The sequence below is a fragment of the Lissotriton vulgaris genome, chromosome 1_1, assembly GCF_964263255.1.
Source record: "Lissotriton vulgaris chromosome 1_1, aLisVul1.2, whole genome shotgun sequence".
Lineage (NCBI taxonomy): Eukaryota > Metazoa > Chordata > Amphibia > Caudata > Salamandridae > Lissotriton > Lissotriton vulgaris.
The window spans coordinates 1,929,464,737-1,929,489,873 of record NC_141685.1 but is presented as its reverse complement, the minus strand read 5'-3'; positions in this window follow the sequence as shown (position 1 = coordinate 1,929,489,873).

The window sequence follows — 25,137 nt, the reverse complement described above, 5'->3', positions numbered from 1 at the left end:
TTTTGCAACATTAATCTTTGCACAGATCTATACTTTGCAGCGTGCATGCAGTTCTTTGATAAAAGTCAGTACAATCACAAAGTGCATAGAATATAAATAGGTCAGTGGGTTATTGTTTTTAAAAGAGATATCATTTTGTTACTTGCAATTTATAAGTTTAAATCCTATATTAGTATTTTAACGTATAAATTGCAAGTAACAAAATGATGTCTCTTTTAAAAGGAGTAACCCACTGACCACTTTACATTCTGTGCACTTTGTAATGTGCTCAGTACTTGTTTACTGCAGCAGGCACGTTAACCCTCTGTGCTACTTTATAGTGAGCCAAAACCCCAATTTAACAAAATTCCGATCTCTCTTAGGAAGGATTTATCCTGACATTTTTTGTTGCCTGAAAATTGCTGGAGGAAACAAAATCGGCACCAGGTGCTTTAAAATAATAATAAACTTGCAAACACAACGCCGCCCCCTCCCGGAAGCCAGCGCTTGGTGTAGTGGCACCGGGCGCACCGCCCTAGAGCCGGCCCTGCGCCAAGTAATTGCGCTAGGGAGTCAACGTGTTTAGATAGTTGTCATTTTTCTGCCAAAACCAAATGTTCCTGCCTACAACTGTACCAGGTCAAATGACTGTTAATGGCTCTTCTGAGGTGAGATGAGTAGTCCTTTCAGACAGTGGACAAATGGTTCTCGGGTGTGGGAAAGGGCGTTAATCTCCTGGGCAGGATGGCCTGAAGGGGTTATACTCAACCATTATTGAACTTCAAAGGGATGACTCAGGACTCTGTTCTCCCCTTTCCTGACTTATTTAGGATACATGACCGGTCACTGGCAAATGCAGCCGGTATGTTGTGTTAGGTGAACTTGATAAAGCGCAACAAATCACCCAGAGGGGGTATCTCGGTGCTGAAGCACAAACCAGGTAAGGTCAAAAGAAAAGAAACAGGAAGTTAGAATATCTAGGATTTTAAATGTTGTGATTTCAGAACAGTCACAGATGTGCTGGAGGAGTTTGTTCCAGTGATGTGGCCAAGGTAGGAGAGAGAACGGTTGCCGTGCTTGCCTCCGTGAATGCAGGGGGGGTAGAGCAGGTGATGGCCTTTGGATCTCAAATTTCTTGCAGGACGATAACGGTGAAGTTTGTTATGGAGATAAGCAGGACCTTTTCCTGAGAGAATTTTCTGTACCAGGCATTAACAGCTTTAAAATGGTGCCCTTCCTGATTGGGAGCCAAGTAACAGATCTGAGGGTGGGCTCTGAGGGAGTGTCGAAGGAAGTGTACAAACAAAGCATGCCACAGTATTCCTAACAACCTAAAGTTTTGATAGTAGGGTTTCCCTAGATCCAACCAATAGGAAATTTCTGTAATCCAGGTGGCTAACTACTTATGTTAAGGACACCACGGACATCTTAAATGTCCTTGACCATATGACATTTGACCCTGCCAAAGAATACATTGTGACTATTGACATCGAGTCCTTGTACTCCTGTATTCCTCAGGATGCCGCATTAGTGGCTACATCGAGAGCATTAGCCACACAGGAGTGGTTTTACGATGCCCCCCAAAGCTTTGTGTTACAGTGTGTGGAAATAGCTCTCACAAGAAACTTTTTTTGCGATTAAGAAGACCTGTTCCTACAGGTGACGGGCACATCTATGGGGGCTACGATGGCACCCAGCCTGGCCTGTATCTATGTAGGCCAATTTGAGGAGCACATCATCGAATCTGACAACAATCCCTTCAGAGGCCATATGCGCCTTTGGAGGCGATATATTGATGATGTGCTCCTCCTGTGGACAGGAGAAGAATCAGCCCTAGTCCAATTTTTAAATTGGCTACATACCCAAGATATGAGCCTCCGCTTCACCTGGAAATATCATCACACGAGCGCAGTTTATCTTGATCTAGATATCGAGGCATTTGGAGGGGGCTTTCAAACAAGTGTGCATCAAAAGCCCACCAATAGAAATTCATTGTTATCGTATCAGTCATACCACCCGAGAGCATTAAGAGACAATCTCCCTGTAGGACAATTTCTGAGGTAAAGGCGAAATTGTTCATCCACTGAACTATACAAGGAACAAGCAGGAGTTCTGAGTTTGAAATTGGAAGCCCGCGATTACCCCCGGAGAGTAATCAAACAAGCTCGAAAGAGAGCCCTAAACACACCCAGAGCGGTCCTGTTAGAGACACGAGCCAAGGAGAAGTCAGACTGTCTACCTGTGGTCATGACCTATGATCCCATGACCACAAAGATCCGCCAGTCTATTAGGAAACACTGGTCCCTACTATCAACAGCGGATTTCAAGATGCCCCCACCTCGTTTTGCCTTCCGAAGAGCAAGTAACCTGAAAGACAAACTGGTTCATACCAGGAGTAACGGACGACCAGAAGCAGAGAATACCACCATCCCTAAAGGACACTTGCGGGAATTGCTCAGTGTGTCCCTTGACGAAAAAAAACACAACCGTGACTCTACAATCTGGAAAAACTTGGTCACTGAATCACTTCAGTAACTGCAACACTACCAACGTGGTGTACAGACTAAGATGTGAATGTGGGTTGGAGTACATCGGACTCACCACACGGAAGATCAAACTCCGCATTCAAGAGCATGTCAGCACAATAAGGATTGGAAAACTGACTACCAAGTTAGTGCAACATTGCCACCGCAATAAACACACCTTTACGTGGGTAGTGTTGGAGAGAGTGATGGGTGATGTTCAGTCTGCGGAAAGACGCTTAATTACTAAGGAGGCACGCTGGATATATCAAGAGCAAAGTGAACAGAAGGGGCTGAATGAACTTTTGGAGTGGAACAAGCTACGTTGAAATATCTAAGTGTTTGTTTCTGAGCGCAGTAGTCTACTGTCCCCTTAGCACCAGGTACCTCCCCATCTTAGGTAACTACATCTGAAGGGCTTTTTCCATATAAACAATTAGAGGACACATATAAAAAATGTTATACCTATAAACTCAGACTAACTACATTAAGAATTAAGATATAAATAATATCCCCTCTCTTTGTAGACCCAGTCATGGTGTTTTTACCTCTGGAACATGTCAATAAAAGTTAATAACATAGCATGAGTCCTGGTTCCCATGGATCTCGCACAACAACCGAGATGAATAAGTTTTGGTACTTATAACTCTGAGTAATATAGCAATAGTAGTGCTACATCAGCCATATACTTTACAAACATGGCAACCGCTCTAATATGACTGTGTTACACTGTGACCATACACTGTCCTAAAATGGCCATCACTTATCTAACACTCCTGTGAACAGCCTTTAAACAATTGGTTTCTACCATCAGTAATTATCGCGATTCTCGCTGTAGACACTTAAAATAATTCTAATGTCCAGGCGATTATAAGGTGAGGATCATCTTCCTAATACCGAAAATAGGCGTGATTTTCGGACGCATTGTGTAGAAATTCCGCACTTGCAATGTATATTTATAAACTCTTATACATTGCAGGATTATACACACATCGCTATATTAAATAAACTATCCCAAGGGCTAGGGGTCCGTTTACATATGGCCGCGGCAGTTCCTTGACTCCCCGGACCAACTGTACCCTCCGAAAACCGGCAGCTGGGCATCGCGGGAGTCACCTGACCCCCCGGACCAATCAGAGCACTCGAAAATTGGCACTGGAGCCGGTAAAAGAACAGGGCTGCCCCCGGTCGGCGTTCGAGTGCCGAGAGGACGCCGACCTTTTACTCTCCACCGGTAACATCTAATCTACTTTTTCTTGGGCTGTCTGTGTTTTTTGAGAAAAATTTCACAAGGTATGAGACGGATCCCAGATCGAGATAACTTAGTTTGTTCTGGGTTTTTCCTTCTAGTAATCTCACTAAGGGGAGAAAGGACCACGCTCACCTATGGGAGCTGCGTTCCGGATTTTAAAGTCCTCCTGTCTGGTATGAGAGGCAAGACTGCTTGAAGGGTAATAATGACATTTACCAATACAGCATGGCTGTTTGACAATGTATGGAGCTTGATGTGCAGAATATAGGGGAGGACACCAGGTGACCACATGTATGCTTGTTTGTATTACAGCACTCGAGAATCAGTGTCTCTTGCAGTGGCATTTAAAGTGAGTTGCTCTGAAGAAATTGCCTGATAGAAACCAAGGCAATGAAACATGTCGGCTGTAAGTAGGGTGTGAATCGATAGGTAGTATTCACACTCTCCTTTTTTAATGTATATGTGTTCACTGTTTGCAACAAAGAAAGGAACGTGAGTAAAGTTGATTGTCCTAGTTGCACAGTAACTTATATGTTAAGTGTTTAATGTTGTTAGTTTTGTCACATATAAGTTGTGTTCACTGCACCATCCACTGTCTTTTTTATTTTGGGGTTTGAGACACGTTTACGTTATAGCTTGATGGCACCAATGATGAGAACAGGGCCAACCTGGTGAGTACCAGCCAGGGGTCCTATTGGTGGTGCGCCCGTGAGGTGCCATCTCGCTTTTCACACATTTTTTGTCTGTGCTGTCCTATATGTATAGATCAGAGAGGTTGTTTTTTTAAAGAGGCAATAGACTGAAACATCTGGATTATATTAAGATTGAAGGGATCCCCTGGGTGATGAATTTCTATCACTGATGTTTACAGACCAATAAGTAAATATTGCCATGAGAACTAGGACTGGTGTTGTTGATTGACTTATAGAGTGGAGGGCGTCCTAGTTCTGTCTGTCTTTCCCTCTAGACTCCTATTTTGTTGTGGCTAACTACCAAGGCCTGCGTATGGGTTTTTCTAGTATGGGGAAGTAGATATTGAAATGCCTTCCTAATATTCACATGATTCTGAAATAGGAATCACATATATACCCAGCCTGCTCTTTCATCGTGAGGTTGTCGTTTATCATGATTCCTAGATTTTTACCTTTCACATCTGGCTTGCCATCCCTTTGTTACCCTAGACAAATTAGAGCCCTATCCAAGGGAAGAAAAAGAAATAACCAGAACCAGTGAAGAACTAGACAAAGGGGGTAACCCCAACATAAAGGCTGGCACTGGGCATAAAAGTGGCACACTCAGATCCTCTCATCAGACCTGCACCTTAAGAAAGACTAGACCCTCTTGCCTTGAACCCTCGACCCAAGGAGTGACTCCAAATGACAGTTGGTTGATCTTTTGCTTCAGCTACAAGGACACAACAAGAACTCTGAGGCCCTTTTCTGCAACTGCCCAGCTGACCAGTACAAAACTGGACATGCGGAGAGAGCCTGGCGTAAAGCCTACAATATAAATGCCCGGAGTTCTTATATACAGGAACTAGCGAGCTATAAAAAGGCGATTATAGCTAGGAAGGCTGAATTTTATGAGGAGAGTATTGTGACAGCTAAGGATCCTCAAAAAGAAATCTTTAGAGTCCTAACGGAACTCAGGAAAATCAAGGAGCAGAGTCCGGAGTTCACACAAGAGGACTGTCAAAAATTCCAAGATTTCTTTTCTAGTAAGATCACAGACCTCATATCGGAAATTGCTCTCACCCCCACGATTGACTGCCCCCCACAGCCTATTCCAGTTAAGAAGCCAGTGGATATTCCATTAACCACTTTACCCTTGATCACGATGGACAGGCTGACACTGCTCCTGGGGCGGGTTAAGTCGGGCTCCCAGGCTGACCCATATCCACCAGAAGTGTTCAAACTGGCAATGCCGAGTATAGAGGAAGAGGTTCTGACTCTCCTTAACGTATCTTTACAACTAGGACAAGTTCCTCTGGCCTTTAAGGAGGCCCAGTTGATTCCACTGCTAAAAAAACCGGGGGCTGATGTGAAATGCTTGAAAAACTTCAGGCCAATTTCCCAAATACCATTCCTGGCCAAAGTAGTAGAGCAACATGTACTTTCTGTTCTCACTGACCATTTGGAGAGGAATGCCTTGTTGGAACCGAATCAGGCTGGGTTTTGTGCTAATCATAGCACGGAGCTAGTGATGCTGTCTATTCTGGATGAGCTGAGGAACAGGTCGGATAGGAAAATTCCAGGTGCCCTGGTGCTGTTGGACCTCTCCGCGGCATTTGATACCGTGTGTCATAAACAACTTTTGGCGCGGTTGAGGGACTTCGGCATTCAGGGTACAGCGCATGCCTGGTTCGCTTCATTTTTGCAAGGGAGGACGCAGAGAGTACAGCTCGGAGATTTGTTCTCCACTACAACATCGATTACTTGTGGAGTGCCGCAGGGGTCCGCCCTCTCACCCCTCTTATTTAATATTCATTTACAGCCTCTGATCTCACTGCTTAATCAGATGGATTGCCAGGTGTATAATTACGCGGACGACACCCAAATCGTCATCCAAATGGAGGACGGGCCAGGGGCGTTTGTGAGATTACAAAATATTCTTAAGCACACAGCCAATTGGATGTCCATGAATTCGCTAAAAATCAATCCTGATAAGACTGAGGTGTTGCCAATTACTATTGCAGAAAAGGGGGTGGTGATGAACAGAGTGTCTGAATTAAGTAGACCACTCTTACCCAGTCCAAAGATCAGGGCTTGATCCATCACCGTTATTTAGCTCACTGCACCATCCCAGCTCAGAACCTGGCTATATGCAAATTAGTCTGTCCCTGGCCCAGTGCATCATCACCCCCTTTTCTGAATCAATTACTATCGCAGACAACCCCTGGAATGATGGCTTTTGGCCAAGAGAATTAGGGACACCCCCAGTACCAGCGGCGGCAGTAAAAAGCTTGGGCATCCATGTGGATGGCAAATTATCCATGCAGAAACAAGTCATGGCGGTGGTGGGAACCTGTGTTGGCCTACTCCGACAACTAAGGAAAATCTCTTCGCTCTTGTCCTTCTCAACTTTGAGGCGTGAGGTCTCGGCTATGATTCTAGCGAGGCTGGATTATGGCAATTCGCTATATATAGGCCTGCCTCAAAAACTTCTGGACAAGTTGCAAGTTGTCATGAATGACGCTGCAAGGCTTATCTTTAAGAAATCGAGGAATAGGCATGCATCCCCCCTCATGCGTGAGCTGCACTGGTTGCCAGTGAAGCAGAGGGTTTTGTTCAAAGGGCTCTGCATTGCACACAATCTTTGTATGGAAAGGCGCCAGGGTATCTGAAGGCCCGCCTGACTTCCTATAGGCCTGGTAGGATGCTAAGATCGTCGGAAGCGACTCTCCTCTCCCAACCACGTTTCAGGCTGGCCACAGTTGGTGGCCGTGCTATCTTTAATACCTTTCCAGCAGCCTGGAATAAGCTATCAGTGGAACAAAGGAAAGAAACCAACCTGCTGTGCTTCCGGAAGAAGTTAAAAACTGTGCTTTTCCAACAAGCCTGGATGGGGCTATAAATTCCCGAATGACCCTCTGAATACTTATTGTGCGTACCTGACAAAGCGCTTAGAGACCCCTGGGTTATAAGGCGCTATATAAATCGAAATAAATAAATAAACATGCCTAACCCCTAATGCTGGCCTCTGCTGGAGTGAGTCCTAACCCCAAAAGGTGCCCCTCCAGATCCTGGAGCTTTTGCTGATTTTAGAGTGTAGTCTTTCAAATAGGAAACTGTAAGAATTGTACTACAGGGTTTTCATGTTGAAAATAACCACCAAAAGTCTCGTTGTGAATGAGAATGAACTTCACCAAGCCCAACATGGGACCTGCATCTGACTGCCAATGCAACCTTGCCTGATATAGAGCCCAGACTTCACAGCTCCGAACTCTTCACATCTACAACAACCACCCTGCATTTCATGCCATTGCGAAAATTCTAATGTCAATCGAATATTCATGCTGATGATGGCCGCATATGTGTGCAAACTTCTGACTGCGGCCTGAGACTTTAGTAATCTGCCATCAATGAACCCCTCTTTGAAATTTAGTTTGCAGCCTGACTGCCGATGAACCCTTCAATGAGTGCTTTTCATCTAACACTGGACTAAATGCTAGAAAGTAATTGGGTGAAGCTGGTCTCTGCATTCAACCCAGACTTTTGACCCTGACCTGGTCCTATGCAACAAGAGAACCACGACTGGGGCGTTGTTCTTCTTGTTGCTGTATATACCTAAAATTAATAAATTCATAACTCTTGTTCAACTTATTGGATTTTTGTAGTTTAGATGTCATTTTATTTATTATAATTTACTCCTCTATTTTCCTAAAACCTTAATAGGTTTGGGATTTTTTGGTGTTGGGTTTTTATCCTATTACTGTCCGATTGCTGCAAAAATACTATACTCATTGCCTATAAGTGAAACATGACTGCTATTGTGCCAATCTACTAGAGCGTTAAGCTCAGGATTTTTAATGACTTTTGAGGTCCATCCCTGACAAGGATTGTGTTCATTATTTGGGTGGTGCTCCCACTCCTCTCCATCAATAACACAGTTTCTTACACATTTGTATCTAAAACTCTGCAACTCACTTCCATCTCCATACTAGTGACTTGGATGTTGTGACAAGGTCTGTGTCTTCAACATCGTCAAGGAATTCTCCAACCCCAGCACCGGCAACAACGACATCACCCCCTCACAGGACCTCTGCGACTCCCTCGCCTCGTACTTCCACCGCAAGATCTCCGACATCCACAACAGTTTCAGCGCTCAACCCCCGCACCCACTGGTCGAACCTACGCACCCAGCCGCCATCCTCCAGACATGGACCGAGGTGACCCCCGAAGACACGACAAGCATGATGAACACCATCCACTCCGGATCGCCGACCGACCCGTGCCCCCACCACATCTTCAACAAAGCGGCCCCCACCATCGCACCCATCTCCGAGACATCATCAACACCTCCTTCAACACAGCCACCTTCCCTGAGAGCTGGAAGCACGCCGAGCTCAGCGCTCTACTGAAGAAACCAACAGCGGACCCGACCGACCTCAAGAACTTCCGCCCCATCTCGCTCCTTCCCTTCCCGGCCAAAGTCATCGAAAAGGTCGTCAACAAGCAACTGGCCGCCTTCCTCGAGACGAACGGATCCCTCGACCCATCGCAGTCCGGATTCAGAGCCAATCACAGCACCGAGACCGCCCTCATCGCAGCCACTGACGACATCCGAGCCCTGCTCGACAACGGTGAAACAGCGGCACTCATCCTCCTAGACCTCTCCGCTGCATTCGATACTGTTTGCCACCGCACCCTAGTCCAACGACTCAACGACACCGGCATCCAGGGGAAGGCCCTGGACTGGATCACCTCATTCCTCAACTGAAGAACACAAAGAGTACGCCTCCCGCCGTTCCGCTCAGAGGCCACCAAAGTCATCTGCGGCGTCCCGCAAGGATCTTCGCTCAGCCCCACTCTCTTCAACATCTACATGAAACCACTAGCTGCCATCGCCCGCAACCACAACCTGAACATAATTTCCTACGCCGATGACACCCAGCTGATCCTCTCCCTCACCAAAGACCCCGACACCGCCAAAGCGAACCTTCACGAAGGGATGAAAGACGTCGCCGAATGGATGAACAGCAGCTGCCTAAAGTTGAACATGGACAGACAGAAGTCCTCATCCTGGGAACATCCCCCTCCGCATGGGATGACTCCTGGTGGCCCCCAGCCCTAGGCACCGCACCCAAGCCAACAGACCACGCACGCAACTTGGGCATCATCCTGGACTCCTCCCTATCGATGACCAGGCAAGTCAACGCCGTCACCTCATCTTGCTTCCACACACTCCGCATGCTCCACAAGATCTTCCAATGGATTCCCACCAAGACAAGGAAGACGGTCACCCAGGCCCTCATCACCAGCAGACTGGACTATGGAAACACCCTCTACGCCGGAACAACAGCCAAGCTTCAGAAGAGACTCCAGCGCATCCAGAATGCCTCCGCCCGACTCATCCTGGACGTCCCCCGATGCAGCCACATCTCGAGCCACCTGAGAGACCTACACTGGCTCCCTGTCAACAAGAGGATCACGTTCAGACTCCTCACCCACGCACACAAATCCCTCCACGACCTGGGCCCTAGATACCTCAACGACCGCCTGACCTTCTACACGCCCACCCGCCAGCTGCGATCGGCGAACCTCGCCCTCGCCGTCGTGCCTCGCATCCAGAGAGCCACCGCCGGAGGAAGATCCTTCTCCTACCTAGCGGCTAAGACATGGAACTCCCTGCCCGTCTACCTGCGACTGACCCAGGACCACCTCGCCTTCAGGAAACAGCTCAAGACCTGGCTGTTCGAGCAGTAGCAGACCCCCCTCCCCACGCGCCTTGAGACCCTTCCGGGTGAGTAGTGCGTGATATAAATGCCATGATTGATTGATTGATTGATTGTGTCCTTGTGTGACTGATTGTCAATTTATTTTTGGAATTTAGTCCAATGTAAAAGGTATTTTCCTCAACCAAGGTGTCAATCACTATAATGGAGGTCTTTGTTAGCAGAAAAGACCTATAAACATGCCCTGTGTGCAATATCCAGTATTTTTTCAAAATTCATTGTAGAGAATTGATTAAGTGACTGACCAAGAGACATTCTTAAGTGATATGTCAGATGCAGTAGGGTCAAGCAAGCCTGTTTTTTGATTGCATTGTGTCAATTATCGTGTTGAATAGAGGATGAAAAATAAAAAATTTAGAAGACCCAGAATGTAAATACAAAAATTGACTATATGAGCTACTCACACTTAACATGGTGCAAATTGAGATTCCTTACCAAGGGAATGAGCAATTATATTTTTAAGTCATACTTTCATGCTAGTCAGTAGCTATGTGCTACGAGCAATGTGAGGAAAGGAATTGATGGTTTTTGCTGGGGAATGGAGAGCGGACAATGAGAAAATGGTTATGTAATTGGACTGCAGTCCAGGGTTTTCAGATTACCATAGAATCCAATACCTAGTGGCTGTTCCTGACTTCTCACCATTTTAAGGGCAACTTATCAATGGTGGGAATCCTCCTCTCTGCCAACTGGCTCAATGACAACTGCAGCCCTTTGGGCTCATTGCAAACATGACCACGGTTGCACATTACTCTCTGAGATAAAAGGGGTCTCTTGCAGCATTCGCTATTGATGGTGACATTGGTTGTTTTATGAAAAATTAACTAAACATTTTTTATCTAATAACATGTGCCCTGAAGAAGTTCCAGTGTTTTTGGGACCAAACATGTTGGCTGTGTCCATGTCTTATGTGAACCTGACAAGATGAGAATGAAGGATAAAAGTTTAATCATATATGAAGAGTTCTTAGATGTGGAGATATAAATAATTGGGAAAAGACATTATGGTTTTGGTCTGAAAAATGTTAAATTTTGTGACATTATTTAATGAGTGCTTATCCCTTCATCCTTTTTGCCACTTTGGGCTAATACTGCTTTTTCTAGACAACTGCACAGCATTGTGGGACTTGTATTTTTGTTTTCATTGTTTATGATGGGCTTTGACATTCTAACTAGGGTTAACTGAAGGAGTTATACGTTAAGTGGATATGCCTGCTAACTGGCAACTTTGCATGCTGAAATCTCTAGACCCATATATTTAAAGGCAAACGCGGTACCAAAGTCACAGAATGCAACATATTGTTGCCCAGAATTGGCTACAGGTTTCGCACACGTCAGTCACTTTGCAGAACACACCCACCTACACAGTGGACCCAAACGAAGCAGCCAGCAACCTCGCCAAGTGGCTGACCACCTGCGCCGACGATCTCGCACCACTAAAGAACCCTCCCAGCAGAACCGGTAGCAAGAAAACCCCCTGGTTCACCGACGAACTCAAGGAATCCAAGAAGAACTGCTGCACCCATGAGAAAGCCTGGCGGCTCCACCAGACCACAGTCAACAGGACCGCCCTCAAACACGCCACCAGCAAACACCACCAGCTGATCCGCGCCACCAAGAAGGCGGCACTCAAAGAACGACTGGACAACAACGCCCACGACAGCAAGGAACTCTTCTGCATCGTCAAAGAATTCTCCAACCCCAGCACCGGAAACAACAACATCACTCCCTCTCAAGACCTCTGCGACTCACTCGCCTCATTCTTCCACAGCAAGATCGCAGACATACACAACAGCTTTGACACACAGACCACGCACCCTACCGCCGAACCAACGCCCGCCACCTCCACCCTCTGCAACTGGACCCCGATCAACACCGAAGACACCACCCGCACGATGGACTCCATCCACTCCGGATCACCAACCGACCCCTGCCCTCACCACGTCTTCAACAAAGCTGACGCCATCATCGCACCCCAGCTCCGGGACATCATCAACTCCTCCTTCCACACCGCCACCTTCCCGGAGAGCTGGAAGCACGGCGAGCTCACCTCCCTCCTGAAGAAACCAACGGCGGACCCCACCGACCTCAAGAACTACCGCCCCATCTCGCTCCTTCCCTGTCCGGCCAAAGTCCTCGAGAAGACCGTCAACAGACAGCTGGCCGCCTTCCTCGAGATGAATGGTTCCCTCGACCCCTCACAGTCCGGGTTTCGGGCCAACCACAGACCGCCCTAATCGCAGCCACCGACGACATCAGAACCCAGATCGACAACGGGGAAACAGCGGCCCTCATCCTCCTGGACCTCTCTGCGGCGTTCGACACCGTCTGCCACCGCACCCTAGTGAAGCGCCTCAGCAACATCGGAATCCGAGAGGAAGCTCTGGAATGGATCATCTCGTTCCTCGCCGGAAGAACCCAGAGGGTCCGCCTCCCCCCGTTCAGATCCGAGGCCACCGAAGTCATCTGCGGCATTCCTCAAGGATCTTCACTCAGTCCAACCCTCTTCAACGTCTACATGAGCCCCCTCGCAGCCATCGCACGCCAACACAACCTCTTCATCATCTCCTACGCCGACGATACCCAGCTGATCCTCTCCCTCACCAACGACCCCACCACCTCCAAGGCCAACCTACACGAAGTGATGAAAAACGTCGCCGACTGGATGAGGAGCAGCCGCCTTAAACTGAACTCAGACAAGACGGAAGTCCTCATCCTGGGATCATCACCCTCCGCCTGGGACGACTCCTGGTGGCCCCCGGCCCTGGGCACCGCTCCCAACCCAACGGACCATGCACGCAACCTGGGCTTCATCCTGGACTCCTCCCTATCGATGACCAGACAAGTCAACGCCGTCTCATCCTCGTGCTTCAACACCCTGCGCATGCTCCGCAAGATCTTCAGATGGATCCCGACCGAAACCAGGAAGACCGTCACCCAGGCACTCGTCACCAGCCGACTGGACTACAGGAACACCCTCTATGCCGGAACCACAGCCAAACTTCAAAAAAGACTCCAGCGCATCCAGAACGCCTCCGCACGACTCATCCTGAACATCTCCCGACACAGCCACATCACCGGACACCTGAGAGACCTGCACTGGCTCCCTGTCAGCAAGAGAATCACGTTCAGACTCCTGACCCATGCACACAAGGCTCTCCACGACCTGGGCCCCAAGTACCTCAACGACCGCATGACCTTCTACACGCCCGCCCGCCAGCTTCGATCAACCAGCCACGCCCTCGCCACCGTACCGCGCATCCGCAGAGCCACCGCGGGAGGAAGATCCTTCTCCTACCTGGCGGCCAAGACCTGGAACTCCCTCCCCACCCACCTTCGGCGAACCCAGGACCATCTCTCCTTCAGGAAGCAGCTCAAGACCTGGCTGTTCGAGCAGTAACTTACCCCCTCTACCCCCCCCCCCCAAGCCTTGAGACCCTCCCGGGTGAGTAGTGCGTGATATAAATGCCATGATTGATTGATTGATTGATTGTGTCCTTGTGTGACTGATTGTCAATTTATTTTTGGAATTTAGTCCAATGTAAAAGGTATTTTCCTCAACCAAGGTGTCAATCACTATAATGGAGGTCTTTGTTAGCAGAAAAGACCTATAAACATGCCCTGTGTGCAATATCCAGTATTTTTTCAAAATTCATTGTAGAGAATTGATTAAGTGACTGACCAAGAGACATTCTTAAGTGATATGTCAGATGCAGTAGGGTCAAGCAAGCCTGTTTTTTGATTGCATTGTGTCAATTATCGTGTTGAATAGAGGATGAAAAATAAAAAATTTAGAAGACCCAGAATGTAAATACAAAAATTGACTATATGAGCTACTCACACTTAACATGGTGCAAATTGAGATTCCTTACCAAGGGAATGAGCAATTATATTTTTAAGTCATACTTTCATGCTAGTCAGTAGCTATGTGCTACGAGCAATGTGAGGAAAGGAATTGATGGTTTTTGCTGGGGAATGGAGAGCGGACAATGAGAAAATGGTTATGTAATTGGACTGCAGTCCAGGGTTTTCAGATTACCATAGAATCCAATACCTAGTGGCTGTTCCTGACTTCTCACCATTTTAAGGGCAACTTATCAATGGTGGGAATCCTCCTCTCTGCCAACTGGCTCAATGACAACTGCAGCCCTTTGGGCTCATTGCAAACATGACCACGGTTGCACATTACTCTCTGAGATAAAAGGGGTCTCTTGCAGCATTCGCTATTGATGGTGACATTGGTTGTTTTATGAAAAATTAACTAAACATTTTTTATCTAATAACATGTGCCCTGAAGAAGTTCCAGTGTTTTTGGGACCAAACATGTTGGCTGTGTCCATGTCTTATGTGAACCTGACAAGATGAGAATGAAGGATAAAAGTTTAATCATATATGAAGAGTTCTTAGATGTGGAGATATAAATAATTGGGAAAAGACATTATGGTTTTGGTCTGAAAAATGTTAAATTTTGTGATATTATTTAATGAGTGCTTATCCCTTCATCCTTTTTGCCACTTTGGGCTAATACTGCTTTTTCTAGACAACTGCACAGCATTGTGGGACTTGTATTTTTGTTTTCATTGTTTATGATGGGCTTTGACATTCTAACTAGGGTTAACTGAAGGAGTTATACGTTAAGTGGATATGCCTGGTAACTGGCAACTGTGCATGCTGAAATCTCTAGACCCATATATTTAAAGGCAAACGCGGTACCAAAGTCACAGAATGCAACATATTGTTGCCCAGAATTGGCTACAGGTTTCGCACACGTCAGTCACTTTGCAGAACACACCCACCTACACAGTGGACCCAAACGAAGCAGCCAGCAACCTCGCCAAGTGGCTGACCACCTGCGCCGACGATCTCGCACCACTAAAGAACCCTCCCAGCAGAACCGGTAGCAAGAAAACCCCCTGGTTCACCGACGAACTCAAGGAATCCAAGAAGAACTGCTGCACCCATGAGAAAGCCTGGCGGCTCCACCAGACCACAGTCAACAGGACCGCCCTCAAACACGCCACCAGCAAACACCACCAGCTGATCCGCGCCACCAAGAAGGCGGCACTCAAAGAACGACTGGACAACAACGCCCACGACAGCAAGGAACTCTTCTGCATCGTCAAAGAATTCTCCAACCCCAGCACCGGAAACAACAACATCACTCCCTCTCAAGACCTCTGCGACTCACTCGCCTCATTCTTCCACAGCAAGATCGCAGACATACACAACAGCTTTGACACACAGACCACGCACCCTACCGCCGAACCAACGCCCGCCACCTCCACCCTCTGCAACTGGACCCCGATCAACACCGAAGACACCACCCGCACGATGGACTCCATCCACTCCGGATCACCAACCGACCCCTGCCCTCACCACGTCTTCAACAAAGCTGACGCCATCATCGCACCCCAGCTCCGGGACATCATCAACTCCTCCTTCCACACCGCCACCTTCCCGGAGAGCTGGAAGCACGGCGAGCTCACCTCCCTCCTGAAGAAACCAACGGCGGACCCCACCGACCTCAAGAACTACCGCCCCATCTCGCTCCTTCCCTGTCCGGCCAAAGTCCTCGAGAAGACCGTCAACAGACAGCTGGCCGCCTTCCTCGAGATGAATGGTTCCCTCGACCCCTCACAGTCCGGGTTTCGGGCCAACCACAGACCGCCCTAATCGCAGCCACCGACGACATCAGAACCCAGATCGACAACGGGGAAACAGCGGCCCTCATCCTCCTGGACCTCTCTGCGGCGTTCGACACCGTCTGCCACCGCACCCTAGTGAAGCGCCTCAGCAACATCGGAATCCGAGAGGAAGCTCTGGAATGGATCATCTCGTTCCTCGCCGGAAGAACCCAGAGGGTCCGCCTCCCCCCGTTCAGATCCGAGGCCACCGAAGTCATCTGCGGCATTCCTCAAGGATCTTCACTCAGTCCAACCCTCTTCAACGTCTACATGAGCCCCCTCGCAGCCATCGCACGCCAACACAACCTCTTCATCATCTCCTACGCCGACGATACCCAGCTGATCCTCTCCCTCACCAACGACCCCACCACCTCCAAGGCCAACCTACACGAAGTGATGAAAAACGTCGCCGACTGGATGAGGAGCAGCCGCCTTAAACTGAACTCAGACAAGACGGAAGTCCTCATCCTGGGATCATCACCCTCCGCCTGGGACGACTCCTGGTGGCCCCCGGCCCTGGGCACCGCTCCCAACCCAACGGACCATGCACGCAACCTGGGCTTCATCCTGGACTCCTCCCTATCGATGACCAGACAAGTCAACGCCGTCTCATCCTCGTGCTTCAACACCCTGCGCATGCTCCGCAAGATCTTCAGATGGATCCCGACCGAAACCAGGAAGACCGTCACCCAGGCACTCGTCACCAGCCGACTGGACTACAGGAACACCCTCTATGCCGGAACCACAGCCAAACTTCAAAAAAGACTCCAGCGCATCCAGAACGCCTCCGCACGACTCATCCTGAACATCTCCCGACACAGCCACATCACCGGACACCTGAGAGACCTGCACTGGCTCCCTGTCAGCAAGAGAATCACGTTCAGACTCCTGACCCATGCACACAAGGCTCTCCACGACCTGGGCCCCAAGTACCTCAACGACCGCATGACCTTCTACACGCCCGCCCGCCAGCTTCGATCAACCAGCCACGCCCTCGCCACCGTACCGCGCATCCGCAGAGCCACCGCGGGAGGAAGATCCTTCTCCTACCTGGCGGCCAAGACCTGGAACTCCCTCCCCACCCACCTTCGGCGAACCCAGGACCATCTCTCCTTCAGGAAGCAGCTCAAGACCTGGCTGTTCGAGCAGTAACTTACCCCCTCTACCCCCCCCCCCCCCCAAGCCTTGAGACCCTCCCGGGTGAGTAGCGCGCTCTATAAATGCATTGATTGATTGATTGATTATGAAAAGGGACTCAGAGGTTTGTTTTCAATGATTTATCTGGCCAGGACGATTTTGTTGTTTCTCTAAGCAGATTTTGTTGTTTCTCTAAGCAATCAAATCCAGAGGGCATGATCACTTAAAGGCACCAGTAATTGCACCCACTTTCTGAAGATAAAGTGTAGTTTCATCAGTGTGTTTGCCAACGAAAATACCTTTACTTTAAGGTTTAAAATGCCTGCAGTTTGGACATGTTTTTGCTTTGAACTCAGAGTTCTAAAGTTGCTCTGTATATGGCGCAAGGGCCTCCTAAAGCCATGAACTTTGCTTAACTGCCAATTGGTCCTATCTTACATGTGACATCTTTAGCCTGTCTGGCTTTATACCCAGCAATATTTTGCAACTTGCTTTAAAGTTAGTGCTTTTAATGATAACTGTGCAACTACAGGTCCGAGAATACAAAGTTCTGTTGGCTGAAATGCAAGAACTAGCTAATGGTGTTACAAATTACATGGACCCAATTGGTAACTGTGGATGTTATCCAAATAAGCAAAATTTCTAGAGAGTGTCGAGAGTACAGCATCTCTAAGAAATAATAAAGCTCCTGTCCCTACCAGCCCAGGTAGCAACTGAGGTTGTGCTTGCAGAGAGTGATGCTAAGCGAAATGTGTGGAAATAAAGAGCATAGTTGCAAAAAAGCTCCATAAAATGTGCAACGTCTTCAGTTACTTCGTCATTATCATTTTAGAAGTATGGCGTCTCACAATGCAGCTATATGTTGACAATGGCAGAATGGGCAAAAGATTGATCACATGACATAGGGTCACCAGTTAACCATTTAAGCGAGTGAAATCTGGTGGGCCCCTTTACCATCTACCTTCCTGTTCCACAATCACACTGACCAATGAGTTGGCAGCAGCTTCTAGTGAGACAATTGTAGCTGCCCTTGGCCTGAGTTTGATAAGACATCGAGGCATATTGACATTAAGGGGCATATCGCTATTGCTTGGTTAGCGTGAACAATTTACTGCTGAGCTGCGGTGATTTTTACTGCAAATAAACATTGGTATTACCAAGGTTTATCGCAAATGCGATAAAAATCGCCGCAATGCATGAATATCGCTGAAAAGTCCGCGATATTCATGCATTACCGAGCTCATGCTCTTAGCCATGTTATCCACCTCCCATTGGATAACATGGCTAAGAACTGCTCAGGGCAGGTGTTAGCTTTTGGAGATATCTGCGCTTAGCGCGAATATCTCCAAAAGTTGGTAATAGGAGATAGCGATGTTAGCGACTGTTTCCAGTCGCTAACATCTTGGCACGCCCACTTTGCATGTCATTAGTGATAAATATCACTGACATGCAAAGTGGGGCCCAAGATGGTCGCTATCTCCTACTAGCTGTCGCTAACTGGTGTTAGCGACTGCTAGGTAATAGGGAGATAATTTTATCTCCGCTTTCTTGGCTTTTAAAGTCAAAAAATAGATAAACCCCCTTGATAATATGCCCCTAAGTGTCATGGAGAACTACAGACTACTTTCTTAACTTTTAGGCACTGGCACGTATTCAAATCTAAAGTCTCCTTAAAGAAGTGACTGTGGTTCGTTGAAGGAAATATTAACGTTATTTTTATGAGCGGAAAGGAGAGATTACGTACCAAAACTCTGGCATAGAGTATTAGTTGAGAGTGGTGAACAGCAAAGTTATGGTTCTGCTGCTTAAAGGAAATACAGTGTATCCATCCAGGAAATATTGTAAATCCAACCAGGAAATACTAGAATTAATTGGGGAAATGTGTTGCTGTGACATATTAAGAAAAAATCTTGATCAGAAACGTGGGCTGAAATATAAAAAGTGCCCTATTTCCCCAGGTCATGCTTTTTACCAGTCCACCGCCGTCCTGCGATGTTGTCTCCTACAACTATTTGCACTTTCATACCTAGTGGGAAGTGTAAAGCTGCTTTGTAAAAGAGTAAGCTTTAATCGGAAGCCCATAGCTGGCCTTATCATACATAGTTGTCCCACCCCATGCCTCAACAATCAGTCACCAAACACAGTTGTGGCCGGCATGACTCGTGGGTGGGGCGGGGCAGATGGTGGGTTTGTGCAGGGGGTTAAATAAATAAAATAAGAAACTTACCTTCCTGGGTCCCGTACCATTGCAGCTCCTGGCCTGTTCCCGTTTTCCTGCTCTGCTGCAGAACAGGAAGCAGGCAGCCTCCCTCCCCTCCCCTAAGCTAATCACAATGCTTCAATGGCAGTGTTGTGATTGGTCGGGACGGCACTCACCCGGGCGCCTAAGGGAGAGTGTGCATGATTATTAGGTTGGCCCCATATGCCAACCAAACTGTCAGGGCCTACAACATTGAGCAAGCCACTCCTCCTGAGACCCCCCCAACCAAACACTTCTTTCGCACAGTGCGAGAAGCAGAAACATAAAATGGTAGTTATGTTTCTGCTTCTCGCACTGCGAGAAAGCAGTGGGCCGACGCTCCTCCGCCCTAATGTAGGAGCTGCCCCTGACCAAACATTCCCTTCCACTTTATATCACTCTTTCAAGTTCTTTGTCATGCCTGTTTTCTCTCTGTGACCGTTTTTTCTTCCTCCTACATTCCCCTTTTTTGTTTTTTCTCTCTCTTGCTCTGGATCATAGTCTATTGAAGAAAATATGTGCCCGGACCGAAAAATGAGTGCCGCAGCAGTGACAGTTCCTCCTTTAGGGTGGAATGGCGTCACCTCACTTGTTGCGAGCACATGAGAAACCATAAATTAAAAGGTTATCATTCATTATACCTATTTTATTTTAAAGGCAAGCACCGCTGATCCAGGCCCAGTGCGAGGGTGGGGGTGGGGCCATCCTTGCTAATTGGCAGCAGGGATGACTCGCCTACTGCTTAGAGTGTGCCTGTCAGATTGGCCGGCTATCTTGCGACAGCCAGCCTGACCAATCCCAGCTGTTTGTTTTAAACAGCAGCGCGGATTGTAGCCTACACCTCCAGTCTTAAAAAGAGCACTGGGTTAGCCCACTCCAACCAATCCTCAGGCTCATCTCATGCTGATTACTATTATAAATAGCAGGAGAGTGGCTCTAGGATTGGTCGTTGTAAGGAAAGTCACCTACCAATGGAAGTGGATCAGGCTCCCGCTCTTAGCTGCTCTCGGAACATCGGACCAGCGATAGTATTAGCTGAGCTCCTCTTACCGGGCAGCATGCAACCTGAGGTACATAAAACATACTCATATTACTGTAGGGTTTATGTTTATATGTTCTTGTTTGTTTCTGTGACTGGCCTGCTCTAATTGCAAGACAGCCCTTTTGAAAAGCATTACAGTACAGTTTACAGTGATCTGACCATGACATTTAGCCACATAATACAGGCTTACCCACGATTGTGTACTCATGCGAGATAAATGTTCTGCTATCCATTTGTAAATATCTGTGTGTTCCTCATGGTGTGTGGTGCAGAAAGCATACCATGTGGCTGTGACTATTGATAGAATTGAAACGTAACATTGTCATATTACTCATATTTTACAAGTACTATGAATACATTGGACAAAGTGAGCAATGGACCCAAGTCTGGCCATACAGTGCAAATTTAGGGTGAACAAAGCAAAACACAAGGAGATGATGAATGGAGCGCTGAAACTTTTCTGGCACTCACCCCAAGTCACAGATCTGGGTTGGATCTATGAACGTTATTTATCTCACTTTGCCAACCCAGTTAAAACACAGCCATATGCAAATCACTCTTGACCCTATTCCTCATGGGAATAGTCCAGCCTGAACTGCCAAGCCAGGTCTTCCCTGGACCAGAAACAAGCATCCTGGGACCGGTTTCAGGGTAACACCCCTCATCAGCCAGGGTAGCTTGGATCCAGTGGCAAAGTGAGCAAGTAAAGTAAAGTCACTTCAGACTGCAATCATTAATTTGTGTTTTATGTTAGGATAAGACCAAACGACTGTTACCCGATCACACTGTGCTGCTGACTGTTTTATTAAATATTATATGTCCATGTACTCAACTCTGAATGAGTACATCTTAACGTAAACTGTGACATGTTTAGGGACCTTGTTGTGTTTTTACTGATATCACCCTGTCTCTATTTCGAATTTAGGGTATCTCCCTCCTTGTTATTACCATTTTATAAAACATACAATAACAATAATGGCCAAAGAAGATGAAGCAGTGAGTTCCAAGATGTCAAAATTAAGGGGAAAGTTTCCTTTTCAGATCAGGATTCCGTATGGAAGAGATCACACAGAAGGATGCTTGCAAAGATCCGAGATATTCCAACTGAAAGCAAGATACAAATGTTTGATGTCTATTAAAGGTGACACAAACTTGTATCAATTGTTAGCATATCCACAGAATCTTGAATTATTCTCTCCATTAAACAGGAACCCAATGGACGTAGGAAAGGACAGGATATTCTGTGTATCAAAATCTCAACAAGCAATCATGTTCTGGCCTCATTGCTTTCCTTGAGGTATAAAAGATGGAGACCTAAATGGGCCCTGTTTGCTTAATTATAAGGAGGATAATCCGTGGGTCATGGCTGCTGTTGTACGAAGATTAATCATATATAGAAAGATCCAAGTAGTAAACCTTAGTAAATCTTACTCACTTTTCAGTTGTGCCAATTTAGAGTTCATTTATTTAATATTTTGAAATCATAATGAGGTGGTCGGAAAGGGAACCATGTGGGCCATTATGAAGAGGCCCTGCCCCTTAGTAGGCCTGTGCGTAAATTTCGATACGCTCGCAAAATTTGCGATATTTTGACAATTTCGCCTCCCGCGGAGAACGCGGAAATGTCGAAACTTCTGGGATCCTCCGCGAAACAGATGTATTTTCTTGTTCGCGCTTTAAAAATGCATTCTCACGCACAGTAGCGACTTACTGGGTCCCTGCGTTTGCCGACGAGTTTTCCTATCCGTTTTAGTGCGCCACGAGATGCTGGATTGTTGGTAGCTGGTTGAGCTATCCTGCAAGAGTTTGCGATCGCGAACACGTCATTCAACCCGGAACAGGAAATAAGCATCGCGAGCAAGATGTCTGCACCCATTAGCGACCGCATACACAAGTTAGAGATATATTTCCCCGCGAGCATGCAAAAACACATTGCGAAAGGGAGGGAAAAGCAATCTACGCGTCTTTGCGAAAGTTCCGCGTGCTCGCGGAGATTTAGAGCAATTTCATGATAATTTGCAACGGGCAACTTTGCAAATTCTGCCCCCCCCACCCCTTAGTCTCTTTTTTGAATCTCAGAATTCTCACGTTAGGCAAAGCTGCAGGGTGTATCCAATGGTGACTTACACAAGACCAGACACTTTCTCTTTGTGGGCCCACTGACATGGATTTGCTGCTGCAGAGCATCTTTAAGTGGGATACATTTGTTTCTTCAAACCAACAAGGTTGTGCCTTGGCCAGATTGGGTTGGGTGTTTGGTTCTGGTCCTCCGACAGCTTAAAGCCAAAATAGTTTCTAAGTCCTACAGCTTTTCAGAGATAGAAAGAGAAGTCCAGCAAGATACAGGCATGGGTCAGAGGACCATAGAGGCAGCAGGGAGTCAAGATTCATTAGAGTAGAGGCCACCAGCAGAGTCCAATCCTGGTCTAGTTGCAATTGATCAGGTGTGCATTTAGGAGAAAAAAAAACTGCAGCTTGTTTTGTCCCTGGAGCACAGGGGAGGAGAAGCCAACTGACACTTAGAGTCCACTTCTGTGTTCAGGGTACAAGTGGTAGCAGTTCCAGGCATTCAGGTCTCCTCACAGGTCCAGGAAGGGTTCTGATGAGGGTGACTTGGAGTGCAGCATTTATGACTGGCATTAACTAGTGTGAGGCAGTGTCTCCTGGCTCTTCCGTAAACAATAGATTAAGGGGCATATGTAGGTAATTTCCATTTTGCGATTCTCAAATAGCCATTTTTAAGGAATTGCTATTTGAGATTTGCAAAATGGAATGTAGGTAATAATTTGCAAACTTTTTGCGAAACTCTAACATTCCTTAATTGCGATTAACAAATTGCGAATCGCAATTAAGGAATGAGTGTCCCATTCATTCCTATGGGCCAAGAGGCCCATAGGAATGAATGGGGATACATTCTCAAGTTGCGATTTTCTATGAGAAAATAGCAATTTGAGAATCACAATTCCAAGGGTGCCAGGGTGTCCAAAGAACACCTGTTGCACCCCTGGAATGTGCCTGTAAGTACATGTGGCGCAAATACATGCCCTAAGGGCATGTCTGTGAGCCGCATGGCACTTTGAATTTTTTAAAAAAATGCATTTTGACAGGAAATCGCAAAATACCATCTACTTGAAGTAGGTGGTATTTTGTGATTCCTTAAGCCAAAATTGCAATTTTAAAAGCACCCCTACATAGCATTTAAGGAATCGCAAAATTGCGATTCCTTAAATGCTTGAGCAAAATAAGGAATCGTAATTTTTACGATTCCTTATTTTGCTAAGTGGCACCTACATACCAAAATGCCGTTTGCGATTCGCAAACGCCGAAATTCACTGAATTTCGCCGTTTGCGAGTCGCAAATGCCTACCTACATATGCCCCTATATCATCCAAGGGGAAAACCCACATATTTGTTGAGCAGTTCCTGTTTGCCCTACTGTAAACAATCCTATCTGACTCCCAAAATGGGAGATCCCTTTCTCTCTTTGACAGATCCTGCGAGCACACTCAGATAATTTTCTAAGTATTTAAAAAAATCTAAATTCACCATTAATTTGGGCATTTAATAAACATTTAAAATAGTTAACTAACTATTTATCTAGCTTTTCTCAAACCAGAGATAACTGCATTTAAACCTAATATGTATTACCAGTGTTTCTCTAAAAGGCCAGCCAGAGCTTTCTCCAGTGAAAATAGCTTTTGGGTGCTATAATAATAATAATAATAATAATAATAATAATTCCTATTTGTAAAGCAAAATCATATCACCCCCTTAAGGGTTTCATGGTGCTGGGGGCCATCTTGAAGACTAGGTGAGCTTTTGCCCAACGACACATGATGCTGAGCTGATCTGCTGTCATCAATCAATCAGTGACCCAGTGCTCCGGACTCAGTAACTCTGGCTGCTACGCCACACCTCTTCCAATCACTATAACGACATGTTAACCTTATATTTCTATGTGTTGCACTTTTAAAGAGCATGCACTATACCTTGTGGGCAACATAGGCAAAATAAGTGTGACTTATTAAGATTTAAAAGGGAGATTTTTCCCTTGTCAAAATGGTTATCTTGAAAGGGCAGGCTGCAGGTTAATGCTGCAGCAGTCAGGCCACTGTAGTAGGCCTGAAGTCATGTTTGCTTTTTCACACCAGTGGATGGGACATTAAGTGCTGCATTCCACAGGCGACATTTAGCTTTCCATGACATGGGTGCATTTCTATATTGTTAGACCTGGCATCTTTGGCGTGGTTTCCCCCTATCTTTTTGCCTCTACCTCCTGTTTTTTTGATGCTGTGCTGGATTTCGTTTTTGCTGGTTTAGATGTTTTGGGCACTTTGTGTAAATTGTAATGATGATTGGTTATGCATGATTGGCATATTTGTTTCACCCAGAAGTCCCTAGTAAAGTGCACTGAGTGTGCCAGGGCTGGTGATAACAAATGCTACTAGTGGGCCTGCAGCACTGATTGTGCGACCCACACGAGTGTCCCTAAAATGGTGTCTCAGGCCTGCCACTGCAGTGCCTGTGTGTAGTCTGTGAACTGCCATGTCCTCCTGGTCAGTGTCCCCACTGGCCAGGCCTATCCCTTCCCTTTCTGTACACATTGGTCACCCCTATGGAAGGCCCAAGGTACCCCATTGGGCAGGGTGCAGTGTATGTGAAAGGTAGAGCATGTACTTGTGCAGGTGACATGCTCTGGTAGTGAATTACAGCCATTTTCGTGTTTTACTATTGCAAGGCTATCTTGCCCCATAGGCTATCATGGGGAATGCTGGCTACAGTGGCTACCAGCATATCTTCCCATAGGAGCAAGATAGGGCATAAAAGTC